A 27,107-nucleotide genomic window follows, 5' to 3' on the forward strand; every position below is an offset into this window, starting at 1 on the left:
GTGTAGTTCGTTTACTGTTGGCACACCCTACCCCCTACCCTTGCAAGCAATATGTGCAACTTAGTCTATTATTCAATCCAAATGTCTATTAGTCATTGTGCAACTCCTTCCCCTCCCTATTTGTGGACATGTACTTTCAGTTGGCGGGGGCAACAAACAGAGTTGCACATAGTCTGCTAGGTGGTTGGCCAGGGAAACATACGAAGTTGCACATCTCATAGGCAGAGATAGTCGAATGGTGAAAAATTGACATTCATGAGGGTAATGAAAAGTTGCATATAAACAGAGTGCTAAAGTTATAAATCTCACTAGCAGGGGTGGTTTGGGCCGGGTGATAGTAGGGAAACTACACATCCATGGGGGTATGAGAGAAAGTGCACATCACTGTTAGATAGTTGGCCGTTGCAGTATTCGAAGTTTCACATCCACTGTTAGTATGTTGGCCGATGCAGCAAACAGTGAAGCACATCCACGGGCGGGGGAAAGTTGCACATCAACTACTATGAAGTTGGCCTGGGCAACATACGAAGTTGCACATCTCACTGGAAGGAGGCAGTTTGGGGCTGGAGGTACCATAAAGGAAAATTGCATGTCTACAGTGTAGGAGAAAAGTTGCACATCTCTAAGGTAGTTGCACATCGACGACTAGCCAGTTACACAAAACATGGACAAAATTACACAAAAAAATTCCGTCGAAACATACCCATGCTGGATCTAGTTTTGAAGAGCACGCCGTGAGGGTTCCAACAGTGAAAACGGATCTTAATTTCGATGCGCTGCTCGAAAGTTATGGTTTTTTAAAATTTAAAAACACAAATTAAATGGGTTCACATATATTCACGTGAATACATTGCAATTATTTATCTTGTTCACACATGTCCATACCTGTTCACTTTGCCTAATATGGATTAGGGAGAGAAAATATTTCATTTTTTGGCCGGCCACCGCGGAGCGCTAGCGGGCCAACGGCCACCTGCTAGACCAGTCCCATCTACTATACACACACTGCAGCACGGGTCGGGGCCCCTAGTTTGGCTAGGCCCGGGTCGTCGCCCCTGCTGCCCTGGCCCAGGGCCGGCCCTGACCGGAAGTTTCAACTTTCTTTCTGGAAAAAGGTGGCCCGCAAATCGACACGCCTGACCTTATCATACCGTTGTCACACTGGGCTTAGCGACCTCGCCTTGATTGCTAAATTTGATCTGCTGGGGCCCGATGGGTTGTTTTCAGGGCAGTCGTGTCGAACTTGGGCAGTTGTTAATTTGTGAGCCAAATCCTAACTGATACGAGCAGTTTTTAATGTGTGAAGCACAATTCAACTGCTGATGAGGCAGAGTGTTTTTGTGGGTTCTGGCATGTCTTTTTTCTTTTCTTTCACAAGCATGCCAATTTGTACATTCTTTTCTTTATGAGAAGACAATGCTCATGCCAGTTGCGGGAAAAAACTTTCAATACTCCCAAATTGCTATATGCGTTTATGCTGCCACTGAAGGTAAGCATGAAGGCAAATGGAACATAAATGTCAATAATACTCAAATCAGAAGAGACCTCAGGGGACGGGGGTGATTGTGGTGGATAATCCATCAGTAGAAAATGAGTGTGAAACATAAATGTATTATCATAATTGTCATGTGTTTATTTATTTTTACCTGGCTAAGAACCATGTCTAGAGGAGTAGAATCAAAGGACATGGGTGTTTGGGACAATGGAATGAGCAACTGCAAAAATAAGGATCTTCAAGTCTAGATGCCAATACCGATCAATAATGATCACGATAGTACAAAGAAAATTGTGCAAAATCTGATAATAATATAAACATAAGTTAATTTCAGTGTACTACACGAGCATTTTAGACATTGGCAGCCATCTATGAATTCAGTGATATTTTCCCAGCAAAGAAATTTCGGTTGTGTTGATTTCTTTTCACTTTCAGTTCAACAAAGTTTTCATCAAGAAAGAAAGGTTTGTGAGCTTTACATCCATGGTTGTCCCTTACTCTAGTTCATGTCAATGATATATATGATCCGATATTTCTTATAAACTGCAATTTTTGAACAAGTTTGTGAAGAAACCAAACTTTTGCGAAGAAGAATCATACTATTTCTATTTAACATTTCTTTATGATGTATAAATTGGATACGGTGTGTTTCTCCTACATTTTTGTATGCGGCCTACATGAATACACAAAGAAGGTTTACAATAACAAGATACGAGTTTAGGTGGTATCCGCAACAAAGTCTTGTATCACAGTCCTTACAACAACCGGAATTCGAACTGAGTGGGTACTTCCGTCTGACCATGTCAAGCTCCCGAAAGTGTATCCTCCTTGCACTCTCTGACTTGTGGTGAATGTCACCATAAATGTTGCGCTTCTACTGCTTCCTTTGGTGAAAGTAATCACAGATGGTTCTACCGACACATCTATCCCTGCTGGAGCTTCAACCACTAAATGATATGTTGCTTCCGCTGGCCCAACGTTAGTCACAGTGTGCCGAAGCATGACATGGTCCTTGAGGTCCGGCACGACAATTGACGGGAGGTTGAGATTGAGGTAGTAGGACTCACAACCATCTAAATATCCAAGAGTGCAGTTCAAAAACTTGTTGTACTCTCTTGCATCCACGTCATAAACCAAGCCAGGGTCAACAGCTCTATCTGGGTCTATGTGTCCACCACCAAAGTCGAAGGGGTCAGCTAGTTTCCTTGGGACCGCTTCTGCTTGGATTGGCATGCCAAAACAATCAGTCACAGATGCTGCAACCAAGACAAGAAACAATCAAATCAGTTTTATATTTTGACGAATTGTTTTCATGTATTTTTTGTATTTCAATGTTCACACCTGTGGTGACGATGGCAGACTTGATCAAGGCAGGTGACCAGCCAGGGTGAACCGACTTGAGCAGTGCGGTCACAGCGGAGACATGCGGGCACGCCATGGATGTCCCGGATTTGAACACGCAGGAGTCGCGGTCCGCTGCCTAGATGCTGACGCCAGGTGCAGCAATGTCGGGCTGTTCAAACATGTGTATTGAGAATTAGTTAAGAAGTCATAAGTTAAGAAAAATTAGGAAGGCTAGGTAACAAACAAGACAATGGCAACAATTGTCTCAAGTTAAGAAATTGAGAATGATATATACCTTGAGTGTGCTAGGGAACAACATGCTTGGACCTCTCGACGAGAATGAGGCGACCCTCGGCACCAACACCCCTTTTCTGACAACGGTCATGGTAGGTGACACCTTCAGCACCGCATTCCTAGCATGACACATGACTGGCATGAGTTTCCGGAGAAGAAGAAAACGCATTCAAGTCTGTTTCAAACAACACGACATGCACTCACCCTTTGTCCCAACTCCAATAGGAGGCAATTCGTTGTGCGATCTCAAAATCCACCACTACACAGGGCATAACGCCCCTACACAAAGGCAGGAAGTCGAGGAGGTTAGTAGTGTACTGTGCAAATATGAGGCACTTGGCGCCAGCCATGGTGGTGAGATTGATGGCTATGGGAAGTGCTTGTCGAGGTGGCATGCTTCTCGCCGCCACGGGTTGATAGCATAGGACGATTTTACCGGTGACGTTGCTCAATGCCAGTGACGACTCCGTGTCACAGCTGCGCAGAAGTTGTAATTCAGTATAGTTGATAAAACACTGAATCGTGGTTACAAAAGTGGACAACTACAACAAATGGGTCAAGTGATTACAGATGCATAACTACAGAAGTTTTATTTCATTACCTCCCGGCATAAACAAGGTCTTTAAAGTTGCCGCTGATCACAGATGCATTGTTGTGAAGAGATTGCCCCTGTATTTCGAATCAAGCACACATTAATAAGTAATTAAAGGAATCAGGGAAAGCTGGCTTCAGGGACGAGCTAAATGTACTTTTTGTTTGTTTCCATGCTCTGAGACGAATCAAGTTAATTTATCAAAAACTATAAAACCAATTTTATAGCCCCGGATCTATCATTTCCTCAGACCAAATAAATACTTGGAGAATGTTTGTTTGTAGCATGCACGTATCACAAGCTTTTCTTTGTTTCCGAGCGATATCAAGGTCGGGAAAGACCGGTCAATTGTGCTAGCGGCCACCGTCGTAACCCACGATAGGGCATTAGCCACCGTTTGTGGCACATGGCCATCATTCCCTCCGGCGAACACGATAGAGATCCCTCTTTGCACAGCATGCAGCGTCCCAGAAAACTCGTGACCAGCCCCAGCAATCGAGAGCGACAAGACGTCCACACCGTCATGCATAGCATCATCGATAGCCGCGAGGACCGCTGCTTCAGGGCAACTCCCACCCAACCAACACACCTTGTAGATACTGAGCCGCACACGTGGCGCCCCGCCGCGTGCCACGCCCATGCCTAGGCCTCCGTAGCTCACGCCCTGCACTTCCCTGCCGGCGATGGTCGACGCGATGTGTGTGCCATGGCCTTCAATGTCCCTAGGCGACTTATAGTTTCTGTTTAGCACCTCGTCACTGATTCCACGCCCATACCACCGCGCACCGATGATCTTTTTGTTGCAACTTGTGGTGTTGAAATCCTGACCAGTCTGGCATTTCCCTTTCCACCGTGCCGGCACAGGGCCATACCCATTGTCATCAAAGCTTCGTGATTCAGGCCATATGCCTATAAATAAGCATGGTAATCAATTGATGTGTGTGCCATGGCCTTCAATGTCCCTAGGCGACTTATAGTTTCTGTTTAGCACCTCGTCACTGATTCCACGCCCATACCACCGCGCACCGATGATCTTTTTGTTGCAACTTGTGGTGTTGAAATCCTGACCAGTCTGGCATTTCCCTTTCCACCGTGCCGGCACAGGGCCATACCCATTGTCATCAAAGCTTCGTGATTCAGGCCATATGCCTATAAATAAGCATGGTAATCAATTGATTCGGTATCGGAGTTTCTCATATTCAGGATTTAAGCTTGAGGGGTCGGACTGCAAACCTGTATCGATCACACCCACGATGACATCTTCACCATACTTTGCTTTTTTGAGTAGGCCCGGTTGTTGTCTTGGTTGGTTATGGTCAAGGCCAAGAAAGTCCCAGCTCCGAGTTGTGTGCGTTTCGTGATAAGTGTTAGGCTTCACAGTGACAACTTCTGGGAATTCTACACCCAAAATATGTTGATTAGTTCTTGTCAGTCATGCAAGTAGATACGATGATAGGTAGGAGCCTATAGGACTGACAATCACTTACTTGCGATTGTCTCAGCCTGAGACTCGGTGAGCATCGCCGCAAAACCAGAAAATCCATGCTTGTAACTGTAAACTATCGACCTCAAGGCTTCATCCTTGCTGTTGTCAAGTAAAATGAGGGTGAGCAAATCACGACTAATACGTCGACGATGCAACATGAACTCCTCATTGTTTTTGTTTTGAACAAAATGAATTGGTAGCTAGTTACCGTACCTCCCAAAAACAGAGGTTAGCATGTCACGGTGAGACACGGTGACCATGGATGGGTCATCATGCTTCTTCTCCCCCATATACACGATGTAGAGCTCAAATTCATTTTGTCGCATAAGTTCTCAACAAAAAACAGATATCAGGAAAGAAAGCAAATTGAGAGAGGACTCGGGTGTGTATCTTACTTTACTCGACGCGTTAGCTGAAACAGGCAGCAGTATTACCAGCAGTAGGAGAGCGCCGCTGTAACGCCCCGGATATAACTTTCCCAATTTGTACTCCGACTCTTGCCGTTTCCGGCGTTAAGTTATTTGATTTTCTCGGGTTCGGGTCTTTGTCTTTGTGTGTTGTTATTGATGTCATGCATCTCATATCATGTCATCATGTGCATTGCATTTGCATACGTGTTCATCTCATGCATTCGAGCATTTTCCCCATTGTCCGTTTTGCATACCGGCGCTTCGTTCTCCTCTGGTGGTCATTTCTAACTTTCTTTCGTGTGTGGGGATTAAACATTTCTGGATTAAACATCTCCTTGGTTTACTACCGGTAGACCGCCTGTCAAGTTTCGTATCATTTGGACTTCGTTTGATACTCCAACGGTTAACCGAGGGACCGAAAAGGCCTCGTGTGTGTTGCAGCCCAACACCCTTCTTCTTTTGGCCCAAAACCCACCAAACTCTGATCCATCATCTAGATCGTTCGATCACGATTGCGTGGCCGAAAACCGCACCTTATTTGGACTCTCCTAGCTCCCTCTATGCCTATATATACCTCCCCCATTCCAAATCTGGATCCCCTCTCTTTGAACCCTAAAAAAAGATCCCCTAGCCGCCGGACGTGTCCGGACGGGGCCGGACAACGTCCGCCCGCCACCGCCGCCCAACCTCGTTCTGCCACGTGGCGGGGCGCGTGCCCACATAGCCGCCGGCCCGGGCAGGCCCGCACCGGGTCCTCCAAGCCCATCGGGTGCCGCCGCCCTTCGCCCGCCGATCCCGTCCGCCCGCCGCCCGGATCCCTGGCCGCGCCACCGTGGGACCGCGCCGGCCACCGCCCCGTGCTCGCCGATCGCCGCGCTCCTCCGCCCCGGGGCCCTCGTCGCCGGCCATTGCCCCGGCCGCCGCGCAGCCGCAAGGCCCCACCGCCGAGGCCGCCCCGCTCCGGTCGGCCTCCTCCAACTCCGGCCTCCTCCTCCCCTCACTCCGGCGGTTCTTGCTATAGTAACTCCGGCGAACATCGAAGAACGTGCCAGATCTGAGATCTAAAATCTCGAGGGTTGACTTTTTGCCTGAAACCCTAGTTCATATGCTCCTGTTCATCGCATCGTAACTTTGCATCCGTAGCTCCGATTCATGCATATAGCATATCAAAATGTTCGCCTCAGAGAGTACATCATTTCATTCCATTGCATCATTTTCATTTGAGTTCATCTTGATGCCCGAAATGTTGTTAGAAGAGGGCTACTTGAGTTAATTGTCAGATCTGCTACTCCATCTTAGGCATTTATCATTTTTGTCATGATTAATGTGTGCATGATATGCCCATGAGCTCTACATATGTTTTGTTAAGGGTTTTGTCATCTTTCCAGAGGTGCAACCCATGTATTTTTTGTGATGTGTGTGGTGACTAGTGCAAGCTTGCAAAGTGAGGCACTCGGTAACTCCGTTTTCAGGAACTTGGTAATTTCACTAAGTCCTGGGATTGTTTAGTTCATGATGCCACATGTTCGTGTTGTTTCCTAGTGATCCGTGCCTCTTTTGAGGATGATCAGTAAAGGAGTTTTGTCATTATTGTAGTGTTGTATCCATCCATGTCTTTGTTTGCAATTATGGAGCACCCTACCTTGAGTCAATCAAGCTCTACTTTTGCTTCGTTGTGAATCTGGGCAGATTGTCAACTTGTTTGCAATTTTGCCGGAGATGTTGTAGTTGATCCGTGCATGCTATGCTATTGTTCTTGCCATGTATAGCTTACATTTTGTGCCTTCTTAGTGGATGTATGCTTGTATTTCCATGACTTGCACCGTAGTGAGTGCATCAAGCTCGTAAACATGCCTACTTGAGTTAAGTTTCAGCATGTGTCAGTTTTCACTAAGTCTGAAAACTCATTATGTTTTTGCTATGTTCGTGTGCTTGTTAGTATATTTTCGGATCCCTTTTGGCTCAAGGTCACTAAGGGACTTTTGTTAAGCTTGTTGAGTAGCTCAATGCCATGTTCTTCTTTGCCATGTTCAGGTCCTATAATATGTTGTTTTGTTGCTCCGAAGAGGGCTATATGATCTGAAATTTCAAACAAGTGTTAATTTCACTAAGTCTGAGATCTGTTTTCCATTTGTGTTTTTGTCATGCTTGTTTGAACCTGTTAATGGATGATTTGGCCGTAGCTCAGTGCTAGACTTTTGTCAAGCATCTTGAATGCTTCCCTGCCATGTTTGGATGCTGTAGCATGTTTATTTCATTGCATTTAGGTGCCTACTTGCTGTAAATCGCAGACTGGTGTCATATTTGAATCGCTTGCCATTTCCAAACCGTAACTCCGATTCCGGCGATCTTTATATAGTTTTCAAGCGATTTCATCTCATCTTTCCAGTCGCACACTTGGAATTCCAAGTTGAGGCCAGGTTCATGCATTTCCTGTCATATCTTGCATATGCATCCCGCATCGCATCCCGCATAGCATATCGTCATTGCATCATATTGTTTGAGTTTGCACGTGGTTGATTGTATCCTTGTTGCTTGTTTGTCTTGTTTTGGTAGAGCCGGGAGACGAGTTTGCTAATGAGGAGCCCGTTGAGTTTGCTTTCGAGGATCCAGTCAACTCTGACAGCTTTGCAGGCAAGATGATCATACCCTCGAAATCACTACTATCTTTGCTATGCTAGTTTGCTCGCTCTTTTGCTATGCCAATGCTACGATGCCTACCTTTGTTTGTCAGCCTCCCGAATTGCCATGTCAAACCTCTAACCCACCATGTCCTAGCAAACCGTTGATTGGCTATGTTACCGCTTTTCTCAGCCCCTCTTATAGCGTTGCTAGTTGCAGGTGAAGATTGAAGGTCGTTCCTTGTTGGAACATTTATTTACTTGTTGGGATATCATTATATTGCCATGTTATCTTAATGCATCTATATACTTGGTAAAGGGTGGAAGGCTCGGCCTCTCGCCCAGTGTTTTGTTCCACTCTTGCCGCCCTAGTTTGCGTCATATTGGTGTTATGTTCCCGGATTTTGCGTTCCTTACGCGTTTGGGTTATAATGGGAACCCCTTGATAGTTTGCCTTGATTAAAGCTTTTCCAGCAATGCCCAACCTTGGTTTTACCATTTGCCACCTAGCCTCTTTTCCCTTGGGTTTCTGGAGCCCGAGGGTCATCTTATTTTAGCCCCCCGGGCCAGTGCTCCTCTGAGTGTTGGTCCGAACCAGGCAGCCTGCGGGGCCACCTCGGGGAAACTCGAGGGTTGGTTTTACTCGTAGCTTGACCTATCTGAGTGTGCCCTGAGAACGAGATATGTGCAGCTCCTATCGGGATTCGTCGGCACATTCGGGCGGTGTTGCTGGTTTAGTTTTAACCTGTTGAAATGTCTTGAAGAACCGAGATACCGAGTCTGATCGGAACGTCTTGGGAGGAGGTCTATTCCTTCGTTGACCGTGAGAGCTTGTCATGGGCTAAGTTGGGACTCCCCTGCAGGGATTGAACTTTCGAAAGCCGTGCCCGCGGTTATGGGCAGATGGGAATTTGTTAATGTCCGGTTGTAGATAACTTGAACCTTAATTTAATTAAAATGAATCAACCGTGTGTGTTACCGTGATGGCCCCTTCTCGGCGGAGTCCGGGAAGTGGACACGGTGTTGGAGTAATGTTTGCGCAGGTTGCTCTCTAGTTTCTCGCTCGCGCTTTGCCTCCTCTTCTCCCTCTCTTTTGCGAATAAGTTAGCCACCATATATGCTAGTCGCTTGTTGCAGCTCCACATATATTTACCTTACCCTACCTATAAGCTCAAATAGTCTTGATCGCGAGGGTGCGAGATTGCTAAGTCCCTGTGGCTCACAGATTACTATTACACCAGATGCAGGTCCAGGTGATTCCGCTCCAGGTGACGCGTACGAGCTCAAGTGGGAGTTCGACGAGGACTCTTAGCGTTACTATGTTTCCTTTCCTGATGATCAGTAGTGGTGCCCTGTTGGGGGTGATCGGGACCATGTCGCTTGTTGGGTTATCTTTCATTTTGGTGCCATAGTCGGGTCATGAGTGTTTGAATGATGTATGTTATTTATGTACTTGATTGACGTGGCGAGTGTAAGCCAACTATGTTATCCCTTTTCATTATCTTTATTACATGGGATGTTTGTGATGATTACCTGACTTGCGACATATGCCTTCAATGCGATTATGCCTCTAAGTCGTGCCTCGACACGTGGGAGATATAGTTGCATCGAGGGTGTTACAAGTTGGTATCAGAGCCTTCCCCGACCTTAGGAGCCCCATTGCTTGATCGTTTTTAGCGGCCGAGTTGTGTCTAGAAAAAATGTTTTGAGTCATTTAGGAATTATAGATCGGAGAGTTTAGGAATTCTTTTTACTTCCCAGTCTCCTCATCGCTCTGGTAAGTCATCCTGACGTAGAGTTTTGAATCTTCTCTTCTCAAATTTCACTAAAAAAAATTTAGGATCACGCGGGTATCTTGGAATCGTTTCGATGGTTTTATGATGAGAACATTGTCTTGGTGCCTCCTGTCAGGGGTTTAGTGGAAGTGTCCCGGGGAGTTGAGCTCTGAGGTGTTGTCATCATAATTTTATCGTTGCAATTCTGGAATACTTGAGTTTAGTACGCCGACATCGAAAATCTCTTTTATGCAGTTCGTTGGTGAGATAACCTCGACGCCACCCAGTACTGGGGCGGGAGTTCGGGAGTATCGCCATAACTTGTATAACGGATGCTTTTTGAAGGTTGAGGTAGATGGTTTCCGAAGGTTTCTTGGTTATGTGTTGAAGGATGGATACAGCTGGATGTAGGATTTGCTAGATTCGGGTGAGATATTATGCTTCCCCTGTATCCCCAACACCTGATTGCATAACCGGAAAGGTTCGGGAGTTTCATAGGTGGGAATTCTCGTAGCTCTAGTTCTTCTTCCATGGATATTGGTTTGAGATTGGGATTTCTTACCGATTATTCGTTCTTGAGCCGTACCTTGTTGATTTATTTATCTACCTTCATTCTACGTGGCTTCGCAATTTATGGATATGTGACCATTTCAAGAGGAATGCATTCGTTCAATTTGTTCGGATGTGAATACTTTATGTTGCGATTTTCTTTCCGTTGGATTCAGCTTCATTTTTCTGTCTATGTGCTAACGGTGGTCAACCTCTTCAGGATGGCTCCCGCTAAGAGCACCAGTCAGAATCAGAATCAAGATCCGCCACCACCTCCACCTCCTCCGGAGGCATGGAAAGCTGTGATGGCCGCAACCAATGCAAACACACAGTTGATCATGCAAATTCTCCAAGAGCGCAATCAAGGCAGTCAAGGGAATCAATGCAGCAATCAGAATCACTTTGCTACACTGAACCAGTTCCTTGCTAATGGGCCAAAGACGTTCAGCAATTGTGTTGAGGCATTCGATGCTGACGATTGTCTTGTAGATCTGTGTAAGCATTTTGAGTGCAGCAACGTCAGGCCTGAAGATTTCGTCAAGTTTGCTTCCTTCCAACTCAAAGATCAAGCTGCAGAATGGTTCCAGCAGTACAAGGATTCTAGAGGTGGACGTCTGATCACTTGGGATGAATTCCGTCAAGATTTTCGAGCTCATCACATCCCTCAGAGCGTGGTTGAAAGTAAGCGTGAGGAATTCTGCAACTTGAAGCAAGGCTCTATGTCTGTCTATGACTACAACAAGTTGTTCCAGAAGCTCGCCGTTTTGCCAAGCAGGACGTACCTGATGAGAAGAGCATGATATACCAGTTCAGGGGTGGCCTCAGAGAAGAAATTCAGCTCGCTCTTGTCCTCTTTGAGCCGTTGAGATACAATGAGTTCTACAACATGGCATTGAAGCAAGAGGCTGCTCAGTTGAGGTGTGATGCTTCCAAGAAGCGAGTCAGAGATGCTACTCCTTCCTCTACTCAAGTGGCCAAGCAGCAGAAGTATTGTCTTCCTCCTCCTCCGTTCCGTCAGCCGTATCAGCAGAAGAATAAAGGTGGCAGTGGTTCTTCCCACCCACTCAACCCTGGCTTTCAGAACAAGACTTCGTCACAACCTCCAAGATTGAGTGCTCCGTACCACTTTCCGCTCTCAGAGGTCAAGTGCAACAAGTGCCAAGAAAAGGGTCACTATGCCAACAAGTGTTTCAACCAGAGGCGCCTTCCTCCTCCTCCTGTGAGATCGGCAAGTACAGCTGTGGTCAAGCATAACCCCAAGCACGCCAAGGTCAACTTAATGAACGCAGCTCAGGCAGAGGATTCATCAGATGTCATCATGGGTAACCTTCCTGTTAACGATGTTCCCGCAAAAGTTCTTTTTGACACTGGTGCATCGCATTGTTTCATGTCAAAGCCATTTTTTACCAAGCATGAGTTCGTTTCTTCTCATTTGGGTAAAAAAATGGATATCGTTTCTCCTGGCAAACGTTTGAGTGCAAGTCTGGAGGTGCCAGATGTCACTATCACATTGGGCGACTACAAGTTCCTTTCTTCCCCAATGGTTCTTGGCAACTCGGATATTGATCTTATTCTCGGAATGGATTGGCTTTCTAAGCACAAGGCACATCTTGATTGTGCAGCCAGGCAGATTCAATTGACTCATTCGTCTGAGGATGTAATTGTCTTTGCCGCTCGGGATAATACCATCCGTCTGTTTTCTCTCAATGAGAAGGGTGAATTTGATGCTATCTCGCAAATTCCAGTCGTTTGCGAATATCAAGACGTCTTTCCAGAAGAGCTCCCAGGAATGCCTCCGCACCGGCCAGTAGAATTCGTTATTGATCTTGAGCCTGGTACGGAACCTGTGTGCAAACGTCCTTACAAGCTCGGACCTGAAGAGTTGAAGGAGCTGAAGAAGCAACTCGATGAGCAAGAGAGAATGGGTCTCATCTGGCCTAGTTCGTCTCCGTGGGGTTGTGGTGTTCTTTTTGTGAAGAAGAAGGATGGAACGGACCGACTTTGTGTTGATTACCGTCCATTGAACAAGAAGACCATCAAGAACAAATACCCACTTCCCAACATCAATGAGCGTTCGAACAACTCAAAGGTGCTCAAGTATTCTCCAAGCTTGATCTCTGTATGGGTTATCATCAGATTCGTATCTGTGAGCAAGATATTCCCAAGACGGCTTTCAGGATAAGCTTTGGTTCTTATGAATACACTGTCATGTCTTTTGGCCTCGTCAACGCTCCTCCGACTTTCTCTCGCATGATGAACTTCATCTTCAACGCCTACACCAATGACTTCGTTTTGGTCTATCTCGACAACATTCTGGTTTTCTCGAAGAACAAGGAAGATCATGCCAAACACTTGCGTTTGGTTCTCGATAAGCTCAGGGAACATCAATTCTATGCCAAGTTCTCCAAGTGTGAATTTTGGCTCAATGAGGTTCTTTATCTTGGTCATATCATCTCTGCCAAGGGCATTGCCGTGAATCTTGAGAAGGTGTCTGCAATTGTGAATTGGGAACCTCCTCAGAACGTGAAGCAACTCCGCAGTTTCCTCGGTCTCGCAAGCTATTGTCGAAGATTCGTTGAAAACTTTTCTAAGATCGCGAAGCCTCTCTCTAATCTTCTTCAGAAGCACGTCAAGTACGTTTGGTCTCCGGAGTGTGATATTGCTTTCAACACTTTGAAAGAGAAATTGGTCACTACTCCAGTTCTGACTCCGCCTGACGAATCCAAACCATACGAGGTCTTTTGTGATGCCTCTCTCCAAGGTCTTGGCGCAGTATTGATGCAAGAGAAGAAAGTTGTTGCTTATACCTCTCGCCAGTTGAAGCCTAATGAGAAGAACTACCCCACTCATGATCTCGAGTTGGCGGCAGTTGTGCATGCTCTTTTGACTTGGAGACATCTTCTATTGGGAAGAAAAGTGGATATATTCACTGATCACAAGTGTCTCAAGTACATCTTCACTCAGCCTAATCTCAACCTCGGGCAAACTCGATGGGTCGAAATGATTCAAGAGTATAATCCGAGTATCGAGTATACTCCAGGCAAGGCCAATGTGATTGCTGACGCTTTGAGCAGGAAAGCTTATTGCAACAGTCTGATTCTAAAGCCTTATCAACCCGAGCTTTGTGAAGCTTTCCGCAAACTTAATCTGCAAGTTGTTCCTCAAGGTTTCCTCGCCAACCTTCAAGTCTCTCCTACCTTGGAAGACCAAATTCGCCAAGCCCAGCTTCTTGATGCTATGGTGAAGAAGGTGAAGATTGGGATTGCTAAGAGTCAACCCAAGTACAAGTGTTGCCGCCTTGATGACAAGGATACTCTCTTCTTCGAGGATCAAATTGTTGTACCCAAAGGTGAACTTCGTAAAGTGATTATGAACGAGGCTCACAATTCTCTCCTCTCCATCCACCCTGGGAGTACGAAGATGTATCAGGGCCTCAAGCAAGCTTATTGGTGTACTCGAATGAAGTGCGAGATCGCTCAATTCGTGAATGAATGTGATGTCTGCAGAAGAGTGAAGGCAGAACACCAAAGGCCAGCAGGTCTCCTCCAACCTCTTGCCTTTCCAGAATGGAAGTTTGACCACATTGAAATGGACTTCATGACTGGGTTTCCAAAGTCCAAGCGTGGCAATGATGCTATATTTGTTGTCATCGACAAACTCACCAAAGTGGCTCACTTTCTGCCTATCAAAGAGTCGATCACTATAGCTCAATTGGCGGAACTCTATACCTCTCGAATTGTCTCTCTGCACAGTATCCCTCAAGTGATATCTTCAGACCGTGGCAGCATCTTTACCTCCAAGTTTTGGGATTCTTTTCAGAAGGCCATGGGCACCAACATCCGCTTCAGCACAGCTTTCCATCCTCAAACAAGCGGTCAAGTTGAGCGTGTCAACCAGATTCTTGAAGGTATGCTCAGGGCTTGTGTGATCTCCTTTGGCATGAAGTGGGAGGATTGTCTTCCTTATGTTGAATTCTCCTACAACAACAGTTTTCAAGCAAGTTCGGGCAAGGCCCCATTTGAAATTCTATATGGCAGGAAGTGCCGTACCCCTCTCAATTGGTCTGAAACCGGTGAACGTCAGCTTTTGGGCAATGACTTAATCACAGAAGTAGAGGAAATGTGCAAAGTCATTCGTGATAACCTCAAAGCAGCCCAATCCCGCCAGAAGAGCTACTATGATAGTAAGCACCGTGATTTGGCTTTCGAGATCGGAGATCATGTTTACCTCCGCGTCTCTCCTATGAAAGGTACTCGTCTCTTTGGTATCAAAGGGAAGCTTGCCCCTAGATACGTGGGACCTTTCAAGATTATCAGCAAGAGAGGCGACCTCGTCCATCAACTCGAGCTTCCTTCAAACTTTGCAAATGTTCATGATGTGTTCCATGTCTCTCACCTTCGGAAGTGCTTCAGGACTCCTGACCGCACAGTCAACTTCGAGGACATTGAGCTCCAAGAAGATCTCTCCTATCGTGAGCACCCAGTTGCTATTCTTGAAGAGACTGAACGCAAGACTCGCAACAAGTCAATCAAATTTCTCAAAAGTCAAGTGGTCACACCATTCCGACCGTGAAGCTACATGGGAATGCGAGGATCACCTCCGTTCTGAGTACCCGGCGCTCTTTCAGTCCTAGATCTCGGGACGAGATCCTTTCGTAGTGGTGGAGTGTTGTAACGCCCCGGATATAACTTTCCCAATTTGTACTCCGACTCTTGCCGTTTCCGGCGTTAAGTTATTTGATTTTCTCGGGTTCGGGTCTTTGTCTTCGTGTGTTGTTATCGTTGTCATGCATCTCATATCATATCATCATGTGCATTGCATTTGCATACGTGTTCATCTCATGCATTCGAGCATTTTCCCCGTTGTCCGTTTTGCATACCGGCGCTTCGTTCCCCTCCGGTGGTCATTTCTAGCTTTCTTTCGTGTGTGGGGATTAAACATTTCCGGATTGGACCGAGACTTGTCAAGCGGCCTTGGTTTACTACCGGTAGACCGCCTGTCAACTTTCGTATCATTTGGACTTCGTTTGATACTCCAACGGTTAACCGAGGGACCGAAAAGGCCTCGTGTGTGTTGCATCCCAACACCCCTCTTCTTTTGGCCCAAAACCCACCAAACTCTGCTCCATCATCTAGATCGTTTGATCACGATCGCGTGGCCGAAAACCGCACCTCATTTGGACTCTCCTAGCTCCCTCTATGCCTATATATACCTCCCCCATTCCAAATCTCAGATCCCCTCTCTCTGAACCCTAAAAAAAAGATCCCCTCGCCGCCGGACGTGTCCGGACGGGGCCGGACAACGTCCGCCCGCCACCGCCGCCCAACCTCGTTCTACCACGTGGCGGGGCGCGTGCCCACATCGCCGCCGGCCCGGGCAGGCCCGCACCGGGCCCTCCAAGCCCATCGGGTGCCGCCGCCCTTCGCCCGCCGATCCCGTCCGCCCGCCGCCCGGATCCCTCGCCGCGCCACCGCGGGACCACGCCGGCCGCCGCCCCGTGCTCGCCGGTCACCGCGCTCCTCCGCCCCGGGGCCCTCGTCGCCGGCCATCGCCCCGGCCGCCGCACCGCCGCAAGGCCCCGCCGCCGCCCCGCCCTGGCCGGCCTCCTCCAACTCCGGCCTCCTCCTCCCCTCACTCCGGCGGTTCTTGCAACAGTAACTCCAGCGAACATTGAAGAACGTGCCAGATCTGAGATCTAAAATCTCGAGGGTTGACTTTTTGCTTGAAACCCTAGTTCATATGCTCCTGTTCATCGCATCGTAACTTTGCGTCCGTAGCTCCGCTTAATGCATATAGCATATCAAAATGTTCGTCTCAAAGAGTAAATCATTTCATTCCATTGCATCATTTTCATTTGAGTTCATCTTGATGCCCGAAATTCTTTTAGAAGAGGGCTACTTGAGTTAATAGTCAGATCTGCTACTCCATCTTAGGCATTTGTCATTTTTGCCATGATTAATGTGTGCGTGATATGCCCATGAGCTCTACATATGTTTTGTTAAGGGTTTTGTCATATTTCCAGAGGTGCAACCCATGTATTTTTTGTGATGTGTGTGGTGACTAGTGCAAGCTTGCAAAGTGAGGCACTCGGTAACTCCGTTTTCAGGGACTTGGTAATTTCACTAAGTCCTGGGATTGTTTAGTTCATGATGCCACATGTTCATGTTGTTTCCTAGTGATCCGTGCCTCTTTTGAGGATGATCAGTAAAGGAGTTTTGTTATTATTGTAGTGCTCTATCCATCCATGTCTTTGTTTGCAATTATGGAGCACCCTAGCTTGAGTCAATCGAGCTCTACTTTTGCTTCGTTGTGAATCTGGACAGATTGTCAACTTGTTTGCAATTTTGCCGGAGATGTTGTAGTTGATCTGTGCATGCTATACTATTGTTATTGCCATGTATAGCTTACATTTTGTGCCTTCTTAGTGGATGTATGCTTGTCTTTCCATGACTTGCACCGTAGTGAGTGCATCGAGCTCGTAAACATGCCTACTTGAGTTAAGTTTCAGCATGTGTCAGTTTTCACTAAGTCTGAAAACTGATTATGTTTTTGCTATGTTCGTGTGCTTATTAGTATATTTTCGGATCCCTTTTGGCTCAAGGTCACTAAGGGACTTTTGTTAAGCTTGTTGAGTAGCTCCATGCCATGTTCTTCTTTGCCATGTTCAGGCCCTTTAACATGTTGTTTTGTTGCTCCGAAGAGGGCTATATGATCTGAAATTTCAGACAAGTGTTAATTTCACTAAGTCTGAGATCTGTTTTCCATTTGTGTTTTTGTCATGTTTGAACCTGTTAATGGATGATTTGGCCGTAGCTCAGTGCTAGACTTTTGTTAAGAATCTTGAATGCTTCCCTGCCATGTATTTTTTTGCCATGTTTGGATGCTGTAGCATGTTTATTTCATTGCATTTAGGTGCCTACTTGCTGTAAATCGCAGACCGGTGTCATATTTGAATCGCTTGCCATTTCCAAACCGTAACTCCGATTCCGGCGATCTTTATATCGTTTTCAAGCAATTTCATCTCATCTTTCCAGTGGCACACTTGGAATTCCATGTTGAGGCCAGGTTCATGCATTTCCTATCATATCTTGCATATGCATCCCGCATCGCATCCCGCATAGCATATCGTCATTGCATCATATTGTTTGAGTTTGCACGTGGTTGATTGTCTCCTTGTTGCTTGTTTGTCTTGTTTGGGTAGAGCCGGGAGACGAGTTCGCTAACGAGGAGCCCGTTGAGTTTGCTTTCGAGGATCCAGTCAACTCTGACAGCTTTGCAGGCAAGATGATCATACCCTCGAAATCACTACTATCTTTGCTATGCTAGTTTGCTCGCTCTTTTGCTATGCCAATGCTTCGATGCCTACCTTTGTTTGTCAGCCTCCCGAATTGCCATGTCAAACCTATAACCCACCATGTCCTAGCAAACCGTTGATTGGCTATGTTACCGCTTTTCTCAGCCCCTCTTATAGCGTTGCTAGTTGCAGGTGAAGATTGAAGGTCGTTCCTTGTTGGAACATTTATTTACTTGTTGGGATATCATTATATTGCCATGTTATCTTAATGCATCTATATACTTGGTAAAGGGTGGAAGGCTCGGCCTCTCGCCTAGTGTTTTGTTCCACTCTTGCCGCCCTAGTTTGCGTGATATCGGTGTTATGTTCCCGGATTTTGCATTCCTTACATGGTTGGTGTTGGAAATATGCCCTAAAGGCAATAATAAATTGATTATTATTATATTTCCTTGTTCATGATAATCGTTTATTATCCATGCTAGAATTGTATTGATAGGAAACTCAGATACATGTGTGGATACATAGACAACACCATGTCCCTAGTAAGCCTCTAGTTGACTAGCTCGTTGATCAATAGATGGTTACGGTTTCCTGACCATGGACATTGGATGTCGTTGATAATGGGATCACATCATTAGGAGAATGATGTGATGGACAAGACCCAATCCTAAGCCTAGCACAAAGATCGTGTAGTTCGTATGCTAAAGCTTTTCTAATGTCAAGTATCATTTCCTTGGACCATGAGATTGTGCAACTCCCGGATACCGTAGGAATACTTTGGGTGTGCCAAACGTCACAACATAACTGGGTGGCTATAAAGGTACACTACAGGTATCTTCGAAAGTGTCTGTTGGGTTGGCACGAATCGAGACTGGGATTTGTCACTCCGTGTGACGGAGAGGTATCTCTGGGCCCACTCGGTAGGACATCATCATAATGTGCACAATGTGATCAAGGAGTTGATCACGGGATGATGTGTTACGGAACGAGTAAAGAGACTTGACGCAAACGAGATTGAACAAGGTATCGGGATACCCACGATCGAATCTCGGGCAAGTACAATACCGCTAGACAAAGGGAATTGAATACGGGATTGATCGAATCCTCGACATCGTGGTTCATCCGATGAGATCATCGTGGAAAATGTGGGAACCAACATGGGTATCCAGATCCCGCTGTTGGTTATTGACCAGAGAACGTCTCGGTCATGTCTGCATGATTCCCGAACCCGTAGGCTCAGATGGGCCTAAGGCCCACCCTAGGGGCCGCCCCCCCTAGGGGTGGGAACCCTAGAGGGGGCGCACCCTCCTCCCCTCCTCCTATAAATAGTGGGGTTTCGGGCTGCCTAACACACGCGATTTGATCTCTCCCTGGTGCAGCCCTACCTCTCTCCTCCTCGTCTCTTGCGGTGCTTGGCAAAGCCCTGCTGGAGTACCACGCTCCTCCACCACCACCACGCCGTTGTGCTGCTGCTGGATGGAGTCTTCTTCAACCTCTCCCTCTCTCCTTGCTGGATCAAGGCATGGGAGACGTCACCGGGCTGTACGTGTGTTGAACGCGGAGGTGCCGTCCGTTCGGCACTAGGATCTCTGGTGATTTGGATCACGACGAGTACGACTCCTTCAACCCCGTTCTCTTGAACGCTTCCACATAGCGATCTACAAGGGTATGTAGATGCACTCTCTTTCCCCTCGTTGCTGGTTTCTCCATAAGATAGATCTTGGTGACACGTAGGAAAATTTTGAATTTCTGCTACGTTCCCCAACAGTGGTATCAGAGCCAGGTTTATTGCATAGATTCTATGCACGAGTAGAACACAAAGTAGTTGTGGGCGTAGATTTTGTTCAATATGCTTACCGTTACTAGTCCAATCTTTATTCGACGGCATTGTGGGATGAAGCGGCCCAGACCGACCTTACACGTACTCTTACGTGAGACTGGTTCCATCGACTGACATGCACTAGTTGCATAAGGTGGCTAGCGGGTGTCTGTCTCTCCCACTTTAGTCAGATCGGATTCGATGAAAAGGGTCCTTATGAAGGGTAAATAGCAATTGGCATATCACGTTGTGGTTTTTGCGTAGGTAAGAAACGTTCTTGCTAGAAACCCATAGCAGCCACGTAAAACATGCAAACAACAATTAGAGGACGTCTAACTTGTTTTTGCAGGGTATGCTATGTGATGTGATATGGCCAAGAAGAATGTGATGAATGATATGTGATGTATGAGATTGATCATGTTCTTGTAATAGGAATCACGACTTGCATGTCGATGAGTATGACAACCGGCAGGAGCCATAGGAGTTGTCTTAATTTATTTATGACCTGCGTGTCAACATAAACGTCATGTAATTACTTTACTTTATTGCTAACCGTTAGCTGTAGTAGTAGAAGTAATAGTTGGCGAGACAACTTCATGAAGACACGATGATGGAGATCATGATGATGGAGATCATGGTGTCATGCCGGTGACGATGATGATCATGGAGCCCCGAAGATGGAGATCAAAAGGAGCAAAGTGATGATGGCCATATCATGTCACTATTTGATTGCATGTGATGTTTATCATGTTTATACATCTTATTTGCTTAGAACGACGGTGGTAAATAAGATGATCCCTCATTAAAATTTCAAGAAAGTGTTCCCCCTAACTGTGCACCGTTGTGAAAGTTCGTCGTTTCGAAGCACCACGTGATGATCGGGTGTGATAGATTCTTACGTTCGAATACAACGGGTGTTGACGAGCCTGGCATGTACAGACATGGCCTTGGAACACATGCGAAACACTTAGGTTAACTTGACGAGCTTAGCATGTACAGACATGGCCTCGGAACACAAGAGACCTAAAGGTCGAGCATGAGTCGTATGGTAGATACGATCAACATGAAGATGTTCACCGATGTTGACTAGTCCGTCTCACGTGATGATCGGACACGGCCTAGTTGACTCAGATCATGTAATCACTTAGATGACTAGAGGGATGTCTATCTGAGTGGGAGTTCATAAGATGAACTTAATTATCCTGAACATAGTCAAAAGGTCTTCGCAAATTATGTCATAGCTCGCGCTTCAGTTCTACTGTTTAGTTATGTTCCTAGAGAAAATTTAGTTGAAAGTTGATAGTAGCAATTATGCGGACTAGGTCCGTAAACTGAGGATTGTCCTCAATGCTTCATAGAAGGCTTATGTCCTTAATGCACCGCTCAGTGTGCTGAACCTCGAACGTTGTCTGTGGATGTTGCGAACATCTGACATACACATTTTGATAACTACGTGATAGTTCAGTTAAACGGTTTAGAGTTGAGGCACCAAAGACGTTTTGAAACGTCACGAAACATATGAGATGTTTCGAGGGCTGAAATTGGGATTTCAGGCTCGTGCCCACGTCAAGAGGTATAAGACCTCCGACGATTTTCTTAGCCTGCAAAGTAAGGGAGAAAAGCTCAATTGTTGAGCTTGTGCTCAGATTGTCTGAGTACAACAATCATTTGAATCGAGTGGGATTTGATCTTCCAGATGAGATAGTGATGTTTCTCCGAACTCATTACCACCAAGCTGCTAGAGCTTCCTGATGAACTATAATATATCGGGGACATATATGATGATCCTTGAGATATTCGCGATGTTTGACACCACAAAAGTAGAAATCAACAAGGAGCATCAATTGTTGATGGTTGGTGAAACCACTAGTTTCAAGAAGGGCAAGGGCAAGAAGGGATACTTCATGAAAAGGCAATTCAGCTGCTGCTCTAGTGAAGAAACCCAAAGTTGAACCCAAACCCGAGACTAAGTGCTTCTGTAATAAGGGGAACAGCCACTGGAGCAGAATTACCCTAGATACTTGGTAGATGAGAAGGCTGGCAAGGTCGGTAGAAGTATATTGGATATACATTGTGTTAACGTGTACTTTACTAGTACTCCTAGTGGCACCAGGGTATTATATACCAGTTCGGTTACTAAGTGTTAGTAACTCGAAATAAAAGCTACAGAATAAACGGAGACTAGCTAAAAGGTGAGATGACGATATGTGTTGGAAGTATTTCCAAGGTTGATCAAATATCGTACGCTCCCTCTACCATCAAGATTGGTGTTTGCGTTGAGCATAGACATGATTGGATTATGTCTATAGTAATACGGTTATTCATTTAAGGAGAATAATGGTTACTCTGTTTATTTGAATAATACCTTCAATGGTCTTGCACCTAAAATGAATGGTTTATTGAATCTCGATCGTAGTGATACACATGTTCATGCAAAAAGATATAAGATAGTAATGATAGTACCACCTACTTGTGGCACTGCCACGTAAGTCATATCGGTATAAAACGCATGAAGAAGCTCCATGTTGATGGATCTTTGGGCTCACTCGTTTTTGAAAAGTTTGAGACATGCGAACCATGTCTATTGGTGTATATGCATGAAGAAACTCCATGCAAATGGACCGTTTGGACTCACTTGATTTTGAATCACTTGAGACATGCAAATCATACCACATGGGCAAGATGACTGAAAGCCTCGTTTTCAGTAAAATGGAACTAGAAAGCAACTTGTTGGAAGTAATACATTTTGATGTGTGCAGTCCAATAAGTGATGAGGCATGTAGTGGATATCGTTATGTTCTTACTTCACAGATGATTTGAGTAGATGTTGAGTATATTTACTTGATAAATCATGAGTCTGAATTATTGAAAGGTTCAAGTAATTTCAGAGTGAAGTTGAACATCGTCGTGACAAGAGGATAAAATGTCTATGATATGATCGTAGAGATGAATATCTGAATTACGAGTTTGGCACAGAATTAAGACATTGTGGAAATTGTTTCACAACCAATACAGCCAGGAACACCATAGTGTGATGGTGTGTCCGAACATCATAACTGCACCCTATTGGATATGATGCATACCATGATGTCTCTTATCAAATTACCACGATAGTTTATGGGTTAGGCATTAGAGACAACCACATTCACTTTAAATAGAGCACCATGTAATTCCAATGAGATGACACCGTATGAACTATGGTTTAGAGAAACCTAAGCTGTCATTTCTTAAAAGTTTGGGGCTGCGACGCTTATGTGAAAAAGCTTCAGGCTGATAAGCTCGAACCCAAAGCGGATAAATGCATCTTCATAGGACACCCAAAACAGTTGGGTATACCTCCTGTCTCAGATCCGAAAGCAACAAGGGATTGTTTCTAGAATCGGGTCCTTTCTCGAGGAAAAGTTTCTCTGGAAAGAATTGAGTGGGAGGATGGTGGAGACTTGATGAGGTTATTGAACCGTCACTTCAACTAGTGTATAGTAGGGCACAAAGAGTTGTTCCTGTGGCACCTACACCAATTGAAGTGGAAGCTTATGATATTGATCATGAAACTTCGGATCAAGTCACTCCCAAACCTCGTAGGATGACAAGGATGCGTACTACTTCAGAGTGGTACATAATCCTGTCTTGGAAGTCATGTTGCTAGACAACAATGAACCTACGAGCTATGGAGAAGCGATGGTGGGCCCGGATTCCGATAAATGGCTCGAGGCCATAAAATCCAAGAGAGGATCCATGTATGAAAACAAAGTGTAGACTTTGGCAGAACGGCTCGATGGTCGTAAGGCTATTGAGTACAGATGGATTTTAAAAAGGAAGACGGACAATGATGGTAAGTATCACCATTAAGAAAGCTCGACTTGTCGTTAAGTTTTTTTCCAACAAGTTCAAGGAGTTGACTATGATGAGACTTTCTCACTCGTAGCGATGCTAAGAGTCTGTTGGAATTATATTAGTGATTATTGCACTATTTATGAAATCTTGCAGATAGGATGTCAAAAAACATGGTTTCCTCGACGTTTTTCTTGAGGAAAGGTTGTATGTGATACAACCGGAATGTTTTGTCAATCCTGAAAGATGCTAATAAGTATGCAAAGCTTCAGCAATCCTTCTAAGGACTGGAGTAAGCATCTCGGAGTTGGAATGTATGCTTTGATGAGATGATCAAAGATTTTGGGTGTATACAAAGTTTATGAGAAACTTGTATTTGCAAAGAAGTGAGTGGGAGCACTATAGAATTTCCGATGAGTGTGTGTTGTTAACATGTTGTTGATCGGAAATGATGTAGAATTTCTAGAAAGCATGCAGAGTTATTTGAAAAGTGTTTTTCAATGGAAAGCCTGGATTAAGCTACTTGAACGTTGAGCATCAAGATCTATAAGGATAGATCAAAACGCTTAATGGTACTTTCAAATGAGCACATACCTTGACATGATCTTGAAGGTGTTCAAGATGGATCAGTCAAAGAAGGAGTTCTTGCCTGAGTTGTAAGGTATGAAGTTAAGACTTAAAGCTCGACCACGGCGGAAGAAAGAGAAAGGACGAATGTCGTCCCCTATGCTTTTGTCATAGGCTCTATACGGTATGCCATGCTGAGTACCGCACCTGATGTGTGCCTTGCCACATGTCTGGCAAGAGGGTACAAAAGTGATCCAGTAGTGGATCATTAGATAGCGGTCAAAAATTGTCCTTGGAGTAATAAGGACATGTTTCTCGATTATGGAGGTGATAAAGAGTTCGGCGTAAAGGGTTACATCGATGCAAGCTTTAACACCTATCCGAATGACTCTGAATAGCAAACCGGATACGTATAGTGGAGCAACCATTTGGAATAGCTCCAAGTGGAGCGTGGAAGCAGCATTTATAATATGACCTAGAGATTTGCGAAGTACATACGGATCTGAATGTTACAGACCCGTTGACTAAAACCTCTCTCACAAGCAAAACATGATCAAACCCAGAACTCATTGAGTCTTAATCACATGATGATGTGAACTAGATTATTGATTCTAGTAAACTCTTTGGGTGTTAGTCACATGGGGATGTGACCTTGAGTGTTAATCACATATTGATGTGAACTAGATTATTGACTCTAGTGCAAGTGGGAGACTGTTGGAAATATGCCCTAGAGGCAATAATAAATTGATTATTATTATATTTCCTTGTTCATGATAATCGTTTATTATCCATGCTAGAATTGTATTGATAGGAAACTCAGATACATGTGTGGATACATAGACAACACCATGTCCCTAGTAAGCCTCTAGTTGACTAGCTCGTTGATCAATAGATGGTTACGGTTTCCTGACCATGGACATTGGATGTCGTTGATAACAGGATCACATCATTAGGAGAATGATGTGATGGACAAGACCCAATCCTAAGCCTAGCACAAAGATCGTGTAGTTCGTATGCTAAAGCTTTTCTAATGTCAAGTATCATTTCCTTAGACCATGAGATTGTGCAACTCCCGGATACCGTAGGAATACTTTGGGTGTGCCAAACGTCACAACGTAACTAGGTGGCTATAAAGGTACACTACAGGTATCTCCGAAAGTGTCTGTTGGGTTGGCACGAATCGAGACTGGGATTTGTCACTCCGTGTGACGGAGAGGTATCTCTGGGCCCACTCGGTAGGACATCATCATAATGTGCACAATGTGATCAAGGAGTTGATCACGGGATGATGTGTTACGGAACGAGTAAAGAGACTTGCCGGTAATGAGATTGAACAAGGTATCGGGATACCGACGATCGAATCTCGGGCAAGTACAATACCGCTAGACAAAGGGAATTGAATACGGGATTGATCGAATCCTCGACATCGTGGTTCATCCGATGAGATCATCGTGGAACATGTGGGAACCAACATGGGTATCCAGATCCCGCTGTTGGTTATTGACCGGAGAACGTCTCGGTCATGTCTGCATGATTCCCGAACTCGTAGGGTCTACACACTTAAGGTTCGATGACGCTAGGGTTATAAAGGAAGTTTGTATGTGTTTACCGAATGTTGTTCGGAGTCCCGGATGAGATCCCGGACGTCACGAGGAGTTCCGGAATGGTCCGGAGGTAAAGATTTATATATGGGAAGTCCTGTTTTGGTCACCGGAAAAGTTTTGGGTTTTATCAGTAACGTACCGGGACCATCGGGAGGGTCCCGGGGGTCCACCAAGTGGGGCCACCAGCCCCGGAGGCTTGCATGGGCCAAGAGTGGTAAGGGACCAGCCCCTGAGTGGGCTGGTGTGCCTCCCACAAGGCCCAAAGGCGCAGCTTGGAGGAGAAGGGGAAACCCTAGGCTCATATGGGCCTAAGGCCCACCCTAGGGGGCGCCCCCCTCTCCCCCTCTTGGCCGCCCCCCCTTTTTCCCATCTAGGGATGCCGCCCCCCCCCCCTAGGGGTGGGAACCCTAGAGGGGGCGCACCCTCTTCCCCTCCTCCTATAAATAGTGGGGTTTTGGGCTGCCCAACACATGCGATTTGATCTCTCCCTGGTGCAGCCCTACCTCTCTCCTCCTCGTCTCTTGCGGTGCTTGGCGAAGCCCTGCTGGAGTACCACGCTCCTCCACCACCACCACGCCGTTGTGCTGCTGCTGGATGGAGTCTTCTTCAACCTCTCCCTCTCTCCTTGCTGGATCAAGGCATGGGAGACGTCATCGGGCTGTACGTGTGTTGAACGCGGAGGTGCCGTCCGTTCGGCACTAGGATCTCCGGTGATTTGGATCACGACGAGTACGACTCCTTCAACCCCGTTCTCTTGAACGCTTCCGCATAGCGATCTACAAGGGTATGTAGATGCACTCTCTTTCCCCTCGTTGCTGGTTTCTCCATAAGATAGATCTTGGTGACACGTAGGAAAATTTTGAATTTCTGCTACGTTCCCCAACAGTTGGGTTATAATGGGAACCCCTTGATAGTTCGCCTTGATTAAAGCTTTTCCAGCAATGCCCAACCTTGGTTTTACCATTTGCCACCTAGCCTCTTTTCCCTTGGGTTTCCGGAGCCCGAGGGTCATCTTATTTTAGCCCCCCGGGCCAGTGCTCCTCTGAGTGTTGGTCCGAACCAGGCAGCCTGCGGGGCCATCTCGGGGAAACTCGAAGGTTGGTTTTACTCGTAGCTTGACCTATCTGAGTGTGCCCTGAGAACGAGATATGTGCAGCTCCTATCGGAATTTGTCGGCACATTCGGGCGGTGTTGTTGGTTTAGTTTTAACCTGTCGAAATGTCTTGAAGAACCGAGATACCGAGTCTGATCGGAACGTCTTGGGAGGAGGTCTATTCCTTCGTTGACCGTGAGAGCTTGTCATGGGCTAAGTTGGGACTCCCTGCAGGGATTGAACTTTCGAAAGCCGTGCCCGCGGTTATGGGCAGATGGAAATTTGTTAATGTCCAGTTGTAGATAACTTGAACCTTAATTTAATTAAAATGAA

At 45.8% G+C, this 27,107-nt stretch overlaps 1 pseudogene; it reads right to left on the reverse strand.

Moving 5' to 3' along the window:
- Positions 1 to 2,212: 2,212 nt before the first annotated feature.
- LOC123153055 (subtilisin-like protease SBT3.9) lies at positions 2,213 to 9,857 on the reverse strand (annotated as a pseudogene).
- Between the last annotated feature and the right edge of the window lie 17,250 nt (positions 9,858 to 27,107).

Source organism: Triticum aestivum, chromosome 7A (assembly GCF_018294505.1).
Source record: "Triticum aestivum cultivar Chinese Spring chromosome 7A, IWGSC CS RefSeq v2.1, whole genome shotgun sequence".
NCBI lineage: Eukaryota > Viridiplantae > Streptophyta > Magnoliopsida > Poales > Poaceae > Triticum > Triticum aestivum.